The sequence below is a fragment of the Somniosus microcephalus genome, chromosome 30, assembly GCF_052327205.1.
Source record: "Somniosus microcephalus isolate GS21.2 chromosome 30, FLI_Smic_1.0, whole genome shotgun sequence".
Lineage (NCBI taxonomy): Eukaryota > Metazoa > Chordata > Chondrichthyes > Squaliformes > Somniosidae > Somniosus > Somniosus microcephalus.
In genome coordinates this window covers 43,638,264-43,653,779 of record NC_141016.1, presented here as the reverse complement: position 1 = coordinate 43,653,779, position 15,516 = coordinate 43,638,264, and the positions used below count along the sequence as shown (strand labels likewise).

The following is a 15,516-nucleotide window of genomic DNA, read 5'->3' as shown; positions in this document are numbered from 1 at the left end:
TCAGACAAACCTCTGAGCACAGTCCAGAATGGCTTTACTGCAGTTTACCCTTGATCTCGCTCAGCACCATATATGTTCCTGACTGCATCAGTAGCAGATGTGGGATCAGGTCACTGGTCAGTGGGGGAGGTGGGATCAGGTCACTGGCCAGTGGGGGAGGTGGGATCAGGTCACTGGTCAGTGGGGGAGGTGGGATCAGGTCACTGGTCAGTGGGGAGGTGGGATCTGGTCAGTGGGGGAGCTGGGATCAGGTCACTGGTCAGTGGGGGAGGTGGGATCAGGTCACTGGTCAGTGGGGGAGGTGGGATCAGGATACTGGTCAGTGGGGAGGTGGGATCAGGTCACTGGTCAGTGGGGGAGGTGGGATCAGGTCAGTGGGGGAGGTGGGATCATGTCACTGGTCAGTGGGGGAGGTGGGATCAGGTCAGTGGGGAGGTGAGATCAGGTCAGTGGGGGAGGTGGGATCAGGTCAGTGGGGAGGTGGGATCAGGTCAGTGGGGAGGTGGGATCAGGTCACTGGTCAGTGGGGGAAGTGGGATCAGGTCAGTGGGGGAGGTGGGATCAGGTCACTGGTCAGTGGGGGAGGTGGGATCAGGTTAGTGGGGGAGGTGGGATCAAGTCACTGGTCAGTGGGGGAGGTGGGATCAGGTCAGTGGTCAGTGGGGGAGATGGGATCAGGTCACTGGTCAGTGGGGGAGGTGGGATCAGGTCACTGGTCAGTGGGGAGGTGGGATCTGGTCAGTGGGGGAGGTGGGATCAGGTCAGTGGTCAGCGGGGGAGGTGGGATCTGGTCAGTAGTCAGTGGGGAGGTGGGATCTGGTCAGTGGGGGAGGTGGGATCAGGTCAGTGGTCAGTGGGGGAGGTGGGATCTGGTCACTGGTCAGTGGGGGAGCTGGGATCAGGTCACTGGTCAGTGGGGGAGGTGGGATCAGGTCACTGGTCAGTGGGGGAGGTGGGATCAGGTCAGTGGTCAGTGGGGGAGGTGGGATCAGGTCAGTGGTCAGTGGGGGAGGTGGGATCTGGTCACTGGTCAGTGGGGGAGGTGGGATCAGGTCACTGGTCAGTGGGGAGGTGGGATCTGGTCACTGGTCAGTGGGGGAGGTGGGATCAGGTCACTGGTCAGTGGGGGAGTTGGGATCAGGTCACTGGTCAGTGGGGAGGTGGGATCTGGTCACTGGTCAGTGGGGGAGGTGGGATCAGGTCACTGGTCAGTGGGGGAGGTGGGACCAGGTCACTGGTCAGTGGGGAGGTGGGATCAGGTCACTGATCAGTGGGGGAGGTGGGATCAGGTCACTGGTCAGAACTTGAAGTTCACCCTTCAGTAGTGACTTTAATGACCAGCTTTTCCCACTCCTGTTGCTGCCAATTGTCCTCCTCTGACCAGGAAGCTGGAATACTTTCAGTCATGACCTCTCAAGATTGGCTGCGTCTTCAACTCCGTACCTTGGAAACTTGCAGTGTTCTGTCTAACTCTGAGCTGCCGCACTGACCTACCCCATTTGGCAGCCCAGTGAAACACCGACAAAACTCCTTTAGTTGAGGAGAGTGAGTCTGAGTGACAGGCAGTCCTGTGATTCAAACTCACATCCTTCTTGAAAAAGAGTCAAGTGGTAAAATGCTTCTGTTAGCAGGTCACTATGGGTCTTCAGGAGGTATGCAAGGACAGTTACTCAAATGTAAATAAAGGCAACTGCTCCAAGTGCTAACCAGTGGTAGGTAAGATAACATACCGTCAAACATCCCAGTAGACTCTGCCCGAAGGCTCTCTGGAACGCCCGCAGATCTTCGCACCAGTCAAGGAGCTCCTGGGCTGCTGTCTGGAAACTGCCTGGACTCTGTAGGTGCTGTTAAAGGAGGAGAGATAATTACAGAATGACCAGGGGAAGGAACAGCATTCATTGCACGAAAACATTGATAAGAGTCACATTTGGGATGGGGGTGGGAGGGTACAGTCTTTCTTCACAGTCAGTGTCCAAACACAATCAGTTATTGTTGGGATTGAGACTGGGAGTCACTGGAGAGAAGGGGTTCCTCTATATAGCTGTTTTTTTATTCAGTAATTCCAATTGTATAAAAATATCAAGATTACTCAACACATTCCAGATTTCCCACTTTTTGCAAATAGTACCAACAAATCACAATTGGAAAATCTTTAAAAAGATATGTAAAAAAATAAACCGAGTTACTTCCTGCTGTTAATCTAACAGAATCATAGAATGGTACAGCACAGAAGGAGGCCATTCGGCCCATCGTGCCTGTGCCAGCTCTTTGAAAGAGCTCCACTCAGTCCCACTCCCCTGCTCTTTCCCCATAGCCCTGCAATTTTTTTCTTTTTCAAGTATACATCCCAGTTCCCTTTTGAAAGTTATTATTGAATCTGCTTCCACCAGCCTTTCAGACAGTGCATTCCCGATCATTATAACTCGCTGCGTAAAAATAATTTCTCATCTCCCCCTAGTTCTTTTGACAATTCTGGTTAGCGACCCTCCTGCCATGTGGAAATCTCCCTATCTTTATGCAGTGAGTTGTTGTGATCTGGAATGCGCTGCCTGAAAGGGCGGCAGAAGCAGATTCAATAGTAACTTTCAAAAGGGAATTGGATAAATACTGGGAGGGGAAAAATCTGCAGGGCTGTGGGGAAAGGGCAGGGGGGAGTGAGACTAATTGGGGAGCTCTTTCAAAGAGCCGGCACAGGCACGATGGGCCGAATGGCCTCCTTCTGTGCTGTATTATTCTACTCTATCAAAACTCTTCATAATTTTTGAACACCTCCATTGAATCTCCCCCCCTAACCTCTGCTCGAAGGAGAACAATCCCAGCTTTTCTAGTCGCTCCACATAACTGAAGTCCCTCAATCCTGGTAGAATTCTAGTAAATCTCCTCCGCATCCTCTCCGAGACCTTGAAATCGTGAGATAACCTGGAGACGTTCTTGAGGTAAGGAGTGAGGCCAAGCAGTTGCCAATCCAGAGAAATGTCCAACAACCATAATTAGCCTATTGGCCTCCAGACCCATTCAGACCACTTCCCCACAGGGAATAGCTAACCAGGGACAAGGGAGCGGGGTTTATGCCGGGGTTGATAATATTCAGTTGCAGGAAGCTGTGGACCATCCATGACTTGATGTCAGACAGGTTTGATATCGACAGTGGGTGCTACAACAATAGTTTGGTTGGTGATCATCTGACAGAGGAATGCAGGTTGACAATACATGGATTGAACTTGCGTGGTGTGGTATTAGTGGAAACACTCGCATTGAACCTCTCTGCTATTGTAGCCGCGGGTTAGAACCTTCCTTAAAACAGTAGACAAAGGAAGTTCAACAAGCATGTTAACAGATTCCTTACAGTGCGCAATCTCAATCTGCCAGAGTTCTGACAACGGGTCTCCACCTGAAAAGCTAACCTGTCTTCTGTCTCTCAGATGCTGACAGACCTTACTGCGTATTTACAGCATTCACAGGTTTTCTTTTTAATCTCAGAAACTTGGTGAGGGTGGTGAAAGTTTTGGAAAGAGCAGGACTAAGTTGAGACTTCGCTTGTTCGCCGAGAGCTCACAGCAGGGCACGACGCAGCAGATTTTGCAGAGATCACATCGTTAATAATAGCTAAATAATTCCTGAGGTGGTTCTAACATGTGCAATTAGAGAGTAAGCACAGACTTGTACAGCAAGCACTACATTGGGAACTACATTTATTGTTCAGAAACCAAGGGGGAAAAATTCGGTATCGCCCCATATGGGGTGCCATTACTGGCGGTTCGCAAAGTTTAGCGCCTGGCGCTAATTATCGCCTCCAACAGAAAACTTGGCTTTTATCGCCCCTGGAGGTGATTGGAGCGCTAAATTAGGCGCTACACAACTCTCTTAAGGCGCTAAGGCTGAGGAGCGAAGTGCTACCTCGGAGGGCGGGCGCAGCGCAGGTGCTGTCAGTTAGCGATTGAACACAGACCCACTGGCGCCGGTCAGTTCTTAAAGGGGAGGGTCGATCTTGCTCTGCAGCCACACCCTGCTCACTGGAGCCTTGAATCTCGGCCTGGGCAGACCTGTGGCTAAATCTAGCAGCCAGACACTATGGAAAGGGCCAGGAAGTGAGCACAGCGCTTCTGCGAGCGGGCTTTGGAGGCTCTGGTTCGCGGGATGGAGCTCAGAAGATCCATTCTGTACCCAAAGAGTGGCAGGCGGCCTTTGCCACGCGAGTACAGAAAAGTGTGGAGGGAGGTGGCTCAAAGCGTTGCCTCAAGCAGCATGGTGCCTAGGACCCATGTGCAATGTAGGAAAAAATTCAACGACCTCACTCGGGTCGTCAGGGTGAGTGCCTTTTTTTCAAAACCTCTTCATCCCTCCATCTCAACCTCACTTTATGGCCAGAGGGTCTTGACAGCCTCAATGCCCAACACTCATCCAACACCTAGGGACCTTTCATCAAACACACATGCACATTCCACACTTTGCATACAGTAAGGGCTATTCAACTATGGGAGGCACATCAGGCAAGACCACTGTAGGATTCGCAAAATTGAACTTTATATTATAAAGGGGCGAATGGCAGAAGAGGCCATGATTTTAAAGACTGTTTTAAAAGAAGCCCAGGAAAAAGGGGCATTCAAAATGGCCGCCAGACCCCGTGACCAACTTATTGGGACACTTTAAAATGGTTCCTGCAGTCCTCAGACAGCTTTGTGGATCCAGCCCACAGTAAGTTCTGGAAGCCGTTTCTGAGAGAACGAAACCAGACACCCACATATACATATAGATTGGATGCAGATCCAGTCAAGATCGGCCTGTAGATAAAGGCCATCTAAATGTTTAACCAAACAAAAGGGAACAGTTTCATATTCATGAGAAGAGCATCAAGGGCCCATTAAGGACATCACCAGGACATTAAAAACAATGAAGGTCATCCCAGACCAGAGATGGCCCGTTACCGGCCATCGAAGAACAGTTTAAAATATAATAACTACCCTGTTGTGCTCCCAGCCCGCCAAAATTAAAACAAAAGACTAACCTGATTTGGCGCGAGATAAGGGCTTCTGATGAGAAGTATATCTGGGAACCCAGGGGTAGGAAGAAGTCATCGAGGGAAGCATCGTGGAAAACGGGAGGAAGCCATAAACGGAGCGACCATCATCGGAGAGGAAGACGGTTCGAGCCGGCGTCCCGCCCCGGGGTAAAACATCGGGAGATCATCGACCAACCCCGGGCCGTTGATGAAACGAGAGGCCATCGACCCACTCCGGCTCGGGAGAAGAGATAAGATAAAACTACAGAAAGGATGATGGGGGCCAGCCCAAGGCTCCTCTGACCGGGGTTGAGCTAACGATCCCCGACCCCGCCGACATCCAGACCAGCCGGTGTCCAGCCGTCCCCGACCCCCACCTCAGGAGAGAGGTGTGGCGCGGTTCGCTGGGGCTCCAACAACCACGTGGAGACAGGACGCCTGGAAGGATCAAACGCAGACCTGTTTCAAAACCTTGCACTTCCTAGTTGGATTGGTGAGCATGTTTCTGGCCCTTCATAATCAGATCTAGATAGGTTTAAGGGGGTGGACATTTAAGGGTATAATTAACATGAGTTGTTGTCCCTCGATGTTCCGTGTGTTTTCCCCATTTCATGATGATCTTTGTAGAGAATAATATGCCTGTATTTGCCTTAGTTAGTACTGTGTCGTTATGATTTGTTTGTGTTTTCCCCTCCCATGTACCCTCTTATTTGCTTGCATCTTGATTTGTTCTACATTATGCAATAAAATTCCATTTCGTTCCATCAAACTTGGTCTACAAGAGTTTTCTCTACACTGTAGTTCCTGCCCCAAAGTCCAGAGTATAGAATCTAAGGGGCGAGTGGGTCGAACCACTCAAGGTTTTACTGTGCAAGAGAGAGAGGCCTCTAGAGAGAGAAACCTCTGCGATCTAAAACCCCTTACACCATGGCTGCATACAGTAGGGGCTATTCAACTATGGGAGGCACATCAGGCAAGACCATGGCTGTATATTTACTCAGATGCCATCCTTTTTCTTGCAGGCCAAGCTGTCTCATAATAGGAGACAGCAGCAACGGTGGAGGGCGGCCTCAGCTTCAACCCCTCAGCGATCTTGAGGAGCGCATCCACAGGATTGTGGCAAGCCGGGTGATTGGTCTCGTCGCCACTGGAGACGCCGACCCCGTTCTGGACAGCAATGGTAAGGTCATCACCTTTTTGTTCTCTCTCCTTCCACTTGTTCCTCACAACAGCATCCTTTGACACTCTCGATCCAAATCACTAAATTGCTGCACTCATGCCTCCCTTGCTGCCACCCTGTCCTCACGCTAAAGCCACTCTTGTACCTCCCTGCTTTCAGATGGTGATTCACCAGGTGAGGAGACGGGCCCTCAAGCTGCCAGTGAGAGTGAAGCTGAAGGCGAGGAAGAAGAGGAAGCCGGACCATCAGCGCCACCCTCTACCGAGGCAGCCCATGCCCATACTGGGGACACGCCTTCCCTGGAGGGGAGCAGGGGGGAATGGTCTGATGAGGGTGAAGCTCCAGGACCCAGCGGGCTGCAGCAATGTGATGGGAGTAGGGAAGCTCGGGGTCTTCTCCCCGGAGGGAGAGTATGGCCTCGAGTCCTGCTGCACTGAACGCAGACGAGGAGCGGGTCCGTCGCTGAAATGAGCGCCCAGACGGAGCAAAGGCACACTGAGCTCATGGCTGCAGTGGCAAGAGTGCCCAAATCCATTGAATCACTGGCAAGGAGTGTGGAGCACTTTGCTGTAGCACAGGCGGCTGCCACTCAAATGCTAAGTGCTGCAATGCAGTCAGTGGCTGGTCTCATGCAGACGCAGATTGAGGCCACGCGAGCACTGACTGCTGCCACCCTCGCTGGATCGGGCACATTTCCCCGGAGCTCTCACCGCGCCGCAGCAGGCCAGCAATCTGTGCTCCATCAGATTGCTCCGGATGCTGAAGTGCTGTCCCGTGGGAGTGCCAGTGTGTCGGTCGAGCAGGGAGTTGCTGTCCTCTCTCAAGATGACAGCATTCCTGTTGCCACCACTGGCACTTCTCCACTGCAGTTGCCACCACCTGTAGGACAGACTGCTGCCGCCCATGCAGAGTTGGTGCAGTCAGCAGCCGGGCCCTCCAGGCCCAGAGCTGGTCCAGGCCATCCCTCAAGGGCATCTGCAGTCTCAGTTTCTGACACTCAGCAGCCTTCCCCCAGCCTTGCTCCAGCCACTGGGGTCCCATTACAGAGGAGCTGCAGGGTGGGAAAGGGGGAATTTCGCAAGGGAAGCAGATCACCCTCGAAGGGCAAAAAGTAGGAAGTGTGGCAAAATGTTTTTCATTGTTTTATTGAAGGCCGAGGTTCGTGGTCAAATTTTTGTAACTGTTTTGGACATTGTCTCCAGGTTGTTAGAGCCAGTTATGTGAATGACAGCTTTTTTTTGTGTTTCTTTCTATTACTTTGTCATGCGGAAATGAGACACACAGAGTTTGTGAAATAAAGAAGTGTCTGTATTCAAAATGTACATGTTTGGTCTTTGCACTCATTGTTGCCTTGACCGGCTTAGGGGTTGCGGGATGGTTTCATTCAGGTTGTTTGAATGGCAGAAGCCATTCCCTCAGAGGGGGCCTAGAAGCGACTTGCTATGAGCCTTTGACGGACGGCCCTTGCACTTTGTGCCTCCCTCCCGCTTTGGTGCTGCTGATGATCATCCTCCTCATCTTCCTCCTCCTCCTCCTCCTCCTCCTCTGCTGGTGCTCTAATGCCTGGTGGCATTGGCTGGGTCCTGAGGATTGCCAGGTTATGCAGCATGCAGCACACAACAACGAAGTGGGAGACTCGCTCAGGCGAGTACTGAAGGGCTCCTCCAGAATGGTCCAGACAGCGGAACCGTTGCTTGAGCACGCCGATTGTGTGCTCAACGATGTTCCTGGTAGCTTGATGGCTCTCGTTGTATCACAGCTCAGCAGGGGTGCTGGGCGAACGGAGCGGTGTCATCAGCCAGGTGCACAGAGGATATCCCTTGTCCCCGAGAAGCCAACCTCCTGGGTGGTGCAGTGCCTGGAAAAAGTCTGCCACAGAAGTCTGACGCAGGATGAAGGCATCATGGCTGCTGCCTGGAAAGTGGGTATTGACAGCGAGTATCAGCTGTCTGTGGTCACAGACCAACTGGACATTTAAGGAATGGAAGCCCTTTCGGTTGCGGAAATCCTCGGCATTCTCTTGCGGCGCCCACAAAGCCACATGCATGCAGTCACTGGCGCCCTGCACCATGGGGAAGCCTGCTATCATCGCAAAGCCCATTGCGCGTTCTTGCTGCTTGTCCGGGGTCATGGGGAAAGAGATGTACTCTCGTCTCCTTTTAAAGAGGGCATTTGTTACCTGACGGATGCAGCAATGCACCGCGAACTGGGAGATATTGGTGATGTCCCCAGTAGCTGATTGAAATGAGCCGGTGGCATAAAAGTTGAGAGCCACTGTTATCTTCACTGCCACCGACGGAGACGTCCTGCTCCTCAGTTGAGGCTGCAGATCTGGCTGAAGCAGGTGGCAGAGCTCTGTGACCACATCCTTGCTGAATCGCAGCCTCTGAAAACACTGCTCTTCAGACAAATTAATGTAGGAGAACTGTTGGTGAAAAACCCTGGGAGGGTAAGGTCTCCTGTACCGAGGCCTGTTGGCCCTCCTCCATCTGGCCATGATTGCCACTCTCTCTCTCTCTCTGTTCCCTCCGAATGTGATGGAGAAGGACAACGTTCCCATCCATTGCAGCCCCCATAGTATCTAGGCAATCAAAGTTATGAAGGTCCAAAAGCAAAGTGCCTGCAAAGTTATGGTCAGAACCCAAACTACCTCAGACAGCGTTGACTCAATGCAGAAGTCTCTCTTTCTCTCTTTGTCCCTCTCCAAATCTCTCTCTCTCTCTCAGAACGAGTGGTGCAAAAATGGCTACCACACAAAAGCCAGGAAGAGGCCCCCTTTAAATAGCGCCCCCCCCCCAGCCCCACAGCGACTGGGATGCGTTCCAGTCAACCTGTCATTGGTAGCGCCAGGCAGAAAGGAGGGGGGCGCCACTGAATTTCCGGTCCGGGGCGCCCCAAGGACATTGCACTCTTGAATGACGTCAAGATCTGCGTGCGCAGGAGATCGGGCGGTATTGTTTAGCGCCGCCACAAAATGTCCGGTCAATTTCGCGAGAGGCGCAGATATCGCCGCGCCCAGGCGCTAGTTGGTTTGCACCCCACTTAGCGCCCTCTTAAGGCGCTAATGGGTGGTGCTACCAACTGAATTTTTCCCCCAGTAGTCTTGCACTGTGGGCCCCACACCAGCAGGTAGTGTAGGAGTTATTTTACCAGACTAATAATCTAGAGAATGTGAGTTCAAATCACAATAGGAATTATTTAGTTATTATTAATGATGTGATCTCTGCAAAATATGCTGCGCCGTGCCCTGCTGTGAGCTCTCGGCGAACAAGCAAAGTCTAAACACATTTCAACTTTGCCCTACGCTTCCCAAACTTTCACCACCAGCGTCAAGCATTTAAACATGGTAGTTTAACAACAGCAACAACAACTTGTATTTATATAGCGCCTTTAATGTAGTAAAATGTCCCAAGGCTCTTCACAGGAGCATTATCAAACAAATGTTAACACCGAGCCACATAAGTAGATATTATGGCAGAAAGAGGTAGGTTATGAGGAGCGTCTTAAAGGAGGAAAGAGAGGTAGCGAGGCGGAGAAATTTAAGGAGGGAATTCCAGAGCTTAGGGCCTAAGCAGCTGAAGACACGGCCGCCAATGGTGGAGCGACTAAAATCGGGGATGCTCAAGAGGGCAGAATTAGAGGAGCGCAGATATTTTGGGGGTTGCGGGGCTGGAGGAGGTTACAGAGATAGGGAGGGGCGAGGCCATGGAGGGATTCGAAAACAAGGATGAGAATTTTAAAATCGAGACGTAATAGGTAATGCATTTGGGGAGGGCTAACAAGGAAAGGGAATACACATTAAATGGGAGGACACTGAGTAATGTAGAGGAACAAAGGGACCTTGGAGTGCATGTCCACAGATCCCTAAAGGTAGCAGACCAGGTAGATAAGGTGGTTAAGAAGGCATACGGAATGCTTGCCTTTATTAGCCGTGGCACAGAATACAAGAGCAGTGGGGTTATGCTTCAACTGTATAAAACACTAGTTAGGCCTCAGCTAGAGTACAGTTCTGGTCACCACATTACAGGAAAGATGCGAAGATGTGATTGCACTAGAGAGGGTACAGAGGAGATTTACAAGGATGTTGCCAGGAGTAGAGAATCTTAGCTCTGAGGAAAGACTGGATAGGCTGGGTTAGTTTCCTTGGAACAGAGGGGGCTGAGGGGAGGCCTTATTGAAACATAGAAGATAGGAGCAGGAGTAGGCCATTCGGCCCCTCAAGCCCGCTCCGCCATTCAATGAGATCATGGCTGATCATCCAAATTCAGTACCCTGTCCCTGCTTTCTCCCCATATCCCTTGATCCCTTTAGCCTTAAGAAATATATCCAACTCCTTCTTGAATATATTTATTGAATTGGCCTCAACTGCCCTGTGTGGCAGAGAATTCCACAGGTTCACCACTCTCTGGGTGAAGAAATTCCTCCTCATCTCAGTCCTAAATTGCTTACCCCTTATCCTTAGACTGTGACCCTGGTTCTGGACTGCCCCGCCATCGGGAACATCCTTCCTGCATCTAGTCGGTCTAGTCCTGTTAGAATTTTATAATTTTCAATGAGATCCCCTCTCATTCTTCTAAACTCTAGCGAATATAAGCCTAATCGACCCAATCTCTCCTCATACGTCATTCCTGCCATCCCAGGTATCAGTCTGGTGAATCTTCGCTGCACTCTCTCCATGGCAAGAACATCCTTCCTCAGATAAGGCGACCAAAACTGCACACAATACTCAAGGTGTGGTCTCAACAAGGCCCTGTACAACTGCAGCAAGACATCCTTGCTCCTGTACTCGAATCCTCTCGCTATGAAGGCCAACATACCATTTGCCTTCTTAACCGCCTGCTGCACCTGCATGCTTACCTTCAACGACTGGTGCACAAGGACACCCAGGTCTCATTGCACTTCCCCTTTTCCCAATCTATTGCCGTTCAGATAATAATCTGTCTTCCTGTTTTTGCCAGCAAAGTGGATAACCTCACATTTATCCACATTATACTGCATTTGCCACGCATCTGCCCAATCACCCAACCTGTCCAAATCATACTGGAGTTTCTCTGCATCATCCTCACAGCACACACGCCCACCCAGCTTTGTGTCGTCTGCAAACTTGGAGATAGTACATCTAGTTCCCTCGTCTAGATTATTTATATATATTGTGAATAGCTGGGGTCATAGCACTGATCCCTGCGGTACCCCACTAGTCACTGCCTGCCACTTGGAAAAAGACCTGTTTATTCCAACTCTTTGCTTCCTGTGTGCCAACCAGTTCTCTATCCAAGACAGTACCTTACCCCCAATCTCATGTGCTTTAACTTTGCACGCTAATCTCATATGCGGGACCTTATCGAAAGCCTTCTGAAAGTCCAAATACACCACATTCACTGGTTCTCCCTTATCTATTCTACCAGTTACATCCTCAAAAAATTCCAGTAGATTAGTCAAGAACCTTTTGTAAATCCATGTTGACTTTATCCAATCCTGTCACTGTTTTCCAAGTGCTCTGCTGTTACATCTTTTATAATGGACTCTAGCATTTTCCCCACTACCGATGTCAGGCTTACCAGTCTATAATTCCCCATTTTCTCTCTACCACACTTTTTAAATAGTGGGGTTACATTAGCTACCCTCCAATCCATGGGAACTGTTCCAGAGTCTATAGAATTTTGGAAGATGACCTCCAATGCATCTACTATTTCTAGGGCCACTTCCTTAAGTACCCTAGGATGTAGATTAGCAGGCCCTGGGGATTTATCGGCCTTCAATCCCGTCAATTTCCCTAACACCATTTCCCTACACATATTGATTTCGTTCAATTCCTCCCTCTCATTAGACCCTATGTTGCCTGACATCTCTGGGATGTTATTTGTGTCCTCCTTTGTGAAGACAGAACCAAAGTATGTATTTAATTGGTTGGCCATTTCTTTGTTCCCCATTATAAATTCCCCTGATTCTGACTGCAAGGGACCTACGCTTGACTTCACCAATCTTTTTCTCTTCACATATCTATAGAAGCTTTTACAGTCAGTTTTTATGTTCCCTGCAAGCTTACTCTCAATCTATTTTTCCCCTCTTAATTAATCCCTTTGTCCTCCTTTGCTGAATCCTAAACTGCTCCCAATCCTCAGGTTTGCTGCTTTTTCTGGCCAAATTATATGTCCTCACCTTGGATCTTATGCTATCCCTAATTTTCCTTGTTAGCCACGGTTGAGTCACCTTTTTTGTTTTATTTTTATGCCAAACAGGGATGAACAAATTCTGTAGTTCATCTATGCGATCTTTAAATGTTTGCCATTGCCTATCCACCATCAACCCTTTAAGTAACGTTCCCCAATCCATCCTAGCCAACTCGTGCCTCATACCATCATAGTTTCCTTTATTTAAATTCAGGACCCTAGACTCTGAGTCAACTACTTCACTCTCTATTTTGATGAAGAATTCTTTCATATTATGATCACTCCTCCCCAAGGGGCCTCGCACAACAAGATTGCTAATTAATCCTTTCTCATTACACAATACCCAGTCTAAGATGGCCTGATCTCTTGTTGGTTCCTCGACATATTGGTCCAGGATACCATCTCGTATACACTCTAGGAATTCCTCCTCCACAGTATTGTTACTAATTTGGTTAGCCCAATCTATATGTAGATTAAAGTCACCCATGATAACTGGTGTGCCTTATTGCACGCGTCTCTAATTTCCCGTTTAATGCCATCCCCAACCTCAGCATTACTGTTTGGGGGTCTGTATACAACTCCCACTAAAGTTTTCTGCCCCTTGGTATTTCTCAGCTCTGCCCATACAGATTCCACATCATCAGAGCTAATATCCTTCCTTACTGTTGTGTTAATCTCCTCTTTAACCAGCAATGCTACTCCACCTCCTTTTCCTTTTTTCCTGTCCTTCCTGAATATTGAATACCCCTGGATGTTGAATTCCCAGTCTTGGTCACCCTGGAGCCATGTCTCCGTAATCCGAATTATATCATATCCGTTTACATCTATTTGCGCAGCTAATTCATCCACCTTATTACGAATGCTCCTCGCATTAAGACACAATGCCTTCAGGCTTGATTTTTTAACACTCTTAGTCCTTTTAGTATTATTATGTACTGTGGCCATGTTTCATTTACACCCGTGGTTTCTCCACCTTCCACTTTTGCTTTTCTCCTTCCTGTCCTTTGTTTCTATCCTTGCTTCCTTTTGCTCTGTCTCCCTGCACAGGTTCCCAACCCCCTGCCATTTTAGTTAAAACCCTCCCCAACAACACTAGCAAACACTCCCCCTAGGACATCGGTTCCGGTCCCGCCCAGGTGCAAACTGTCCAGTTTGTACTGGTCCCACCTCCCCCAGCACCAGTTCCAATATCCCAGGAATTTAAATCCCTTCCCCTTGCACCATTCCTCTAGCCACGTATTCATCTGAAATATCCTTCTATTTCTACTCTGACTAGCACATGGCACTTGTAGCAATCCTGAGATTATTACCTTTGAGGAGCTCTTCGGTCACAGGAAAAGTCATCGCAAGAATCCTCCTCAATCGCCTTCTCCCAGTGGCTGAAGAGCTCCTCCCAGAGTCACAATGCGGATTCCGCCCACTAAGTGGCACAATGGACATGATCTTCACCGCACGTCAATTACAAGAGAAATGCAGGGAACAGCACCAACCGCTGTACATGGCCTTCTTTGATCTCACAAAGGCCTTCGACACTGTCAACCGTGAGGGATTATGGAGTGTCCCCCTCAAATTCGGCTGCCCTCAAAGTTTGTCACTATCCTCTGCCTGCTTCACGACGACATGCAAGCCATGATCCTGACCAACGGTTCCACCACTGACCCAATTCACGTACGAACCGGGGTCACGCAAGGCTGTGTCATCGCACCAACGCTCTTCTCAATCTTCCTTGCTGCAATGCTCCATCTCACCCTCAGTAAGCTCCCCACTGGAGTGGAGCTAATTTACAGAACAAACGGGAAACTGTTCAACCTCCGTCGCTTCCAGTCCAGATCCAAGGTCGTCCCATCCTCTGTCGTCGAATTACTGTATGCAGACGATGCTTGCGTCTGCGCTCACTCGGAGGTCGAACTCCAAACCATCGTAAATACCTTCACCGAAGCATTTGAGAGCATGGGCCTTACACTAAACATCTGTAAGACAAAGGTCCTCTACCAACCTGCCCCCGCCACACAGTGCTGCCCCCCGATTATCAAAATCCACGACAAGGCCTTGGACAACGTGGACCACTTTCCATACCTCGGGAGCCTACTGTCAACAAGGGCAGACGTCGACAACGAAGTCCAACACCGCCTTCAGTGTGCCAGTGCAGCCTTCGGTCGCCTGAGGAAGAGAGTGTTTGAAGACCAGGACCTCAAGCCCGGCACTAAGCTCATGGTCTACAGGGCAGCAGTGATACCTGCCCTGCTGTATGCCTCAGAGACATGGACCAGCAGGCACCTCAAAGCACTGGAGAGGTACCACCAACGCTGCCTCCGCAAGATCCTGCAAATCCATTGGCAGGATAGGCGCACCAACGTCAGTGTTCTTGCTCAGGCCAACATCCCCAGCATCAAAGCTCTGACCACGCTCAATCAGCTCCGATGGACGGGTCACATTGTCCGCATGCCCAATACGAGACTCTCAAAACAAGTGCTCTATTCGGAGCTCCGGCATGGCAAGAGAGCCTCAGGTGGGCAGAGGAAACGCTTCAAGGACACCCTCAAAGCCTCCTTGAAAAAGTGTAACATCCCCACCGACACCTGGGAATCACTGGCCCAAGACCGCACAAAGTGGAGGAGAAGCATCCGGGAAGGTGCCGAACACCTCGAATCTCTTCGCCGGGAGCAAGCGGAAGCCAAGCGCAGGCAGCGCAAGGAGCGCACGTCAACCCAAGCACCCCCACCCAACCGCCCCTTTAACCACCATCTGCCCCACCTGTGACAGAGACTGTAGGTCCCGCATTGGACTCATCAGTCACCTGAGAACTCATTTTTAATGTGGAAGCAAATCCTCCTCGGCTCCAAGGGACTGCCTAAGAAGAGAGCGATTACCTTTGAGGTCCTATTTTTTAATTTACCTCCTAACTCCCTATATTCAGCTTTTATGACCTCATCCCGTTTTTTACCTATATTGTTGGTACCTATATGCACCATGACAACTGGCTGTTCACCCTTCCCCTCCAGAATGCCCTGCAGCCACCCCGAGACATCCTTGACCCTTGCACCAGGGAGGCAACATACCATCCTGGAGTCTCGTTTGCGGCCTTACAATAGAATCCCTTATCACTATAGCTCTCCCGCTCTTTTTCTTCCCATCCTGTGCAGCAGGACCACCCATGGTGCCAGGAA

At 50.0% G+C, this 15,516-nt stretch overlaps 1 long non-coding RNA gene across 1 annotated transcript in view; it reads right to left on the bottom strand.

The window, feature by feature from the left end:
- Nucleotides 1-15,516, bottom strand: part of LOC147098182 (uncharacterized) — a 228,097-nt gene that overhangs the window by 23,205 nt on the left and 189,376 nt on the right. Inside the window, exon 3 of the long non-coding RNA XR_015074289.1 lies at nucleotides 1,731-1,844. This is a non-coding gene — a long non-coding RNA (uncharacterized LOC147098182). The remainder of the gene's footprint in view (nucleotides 1-1,730; nucleotides 1,845-15,516) is intronic.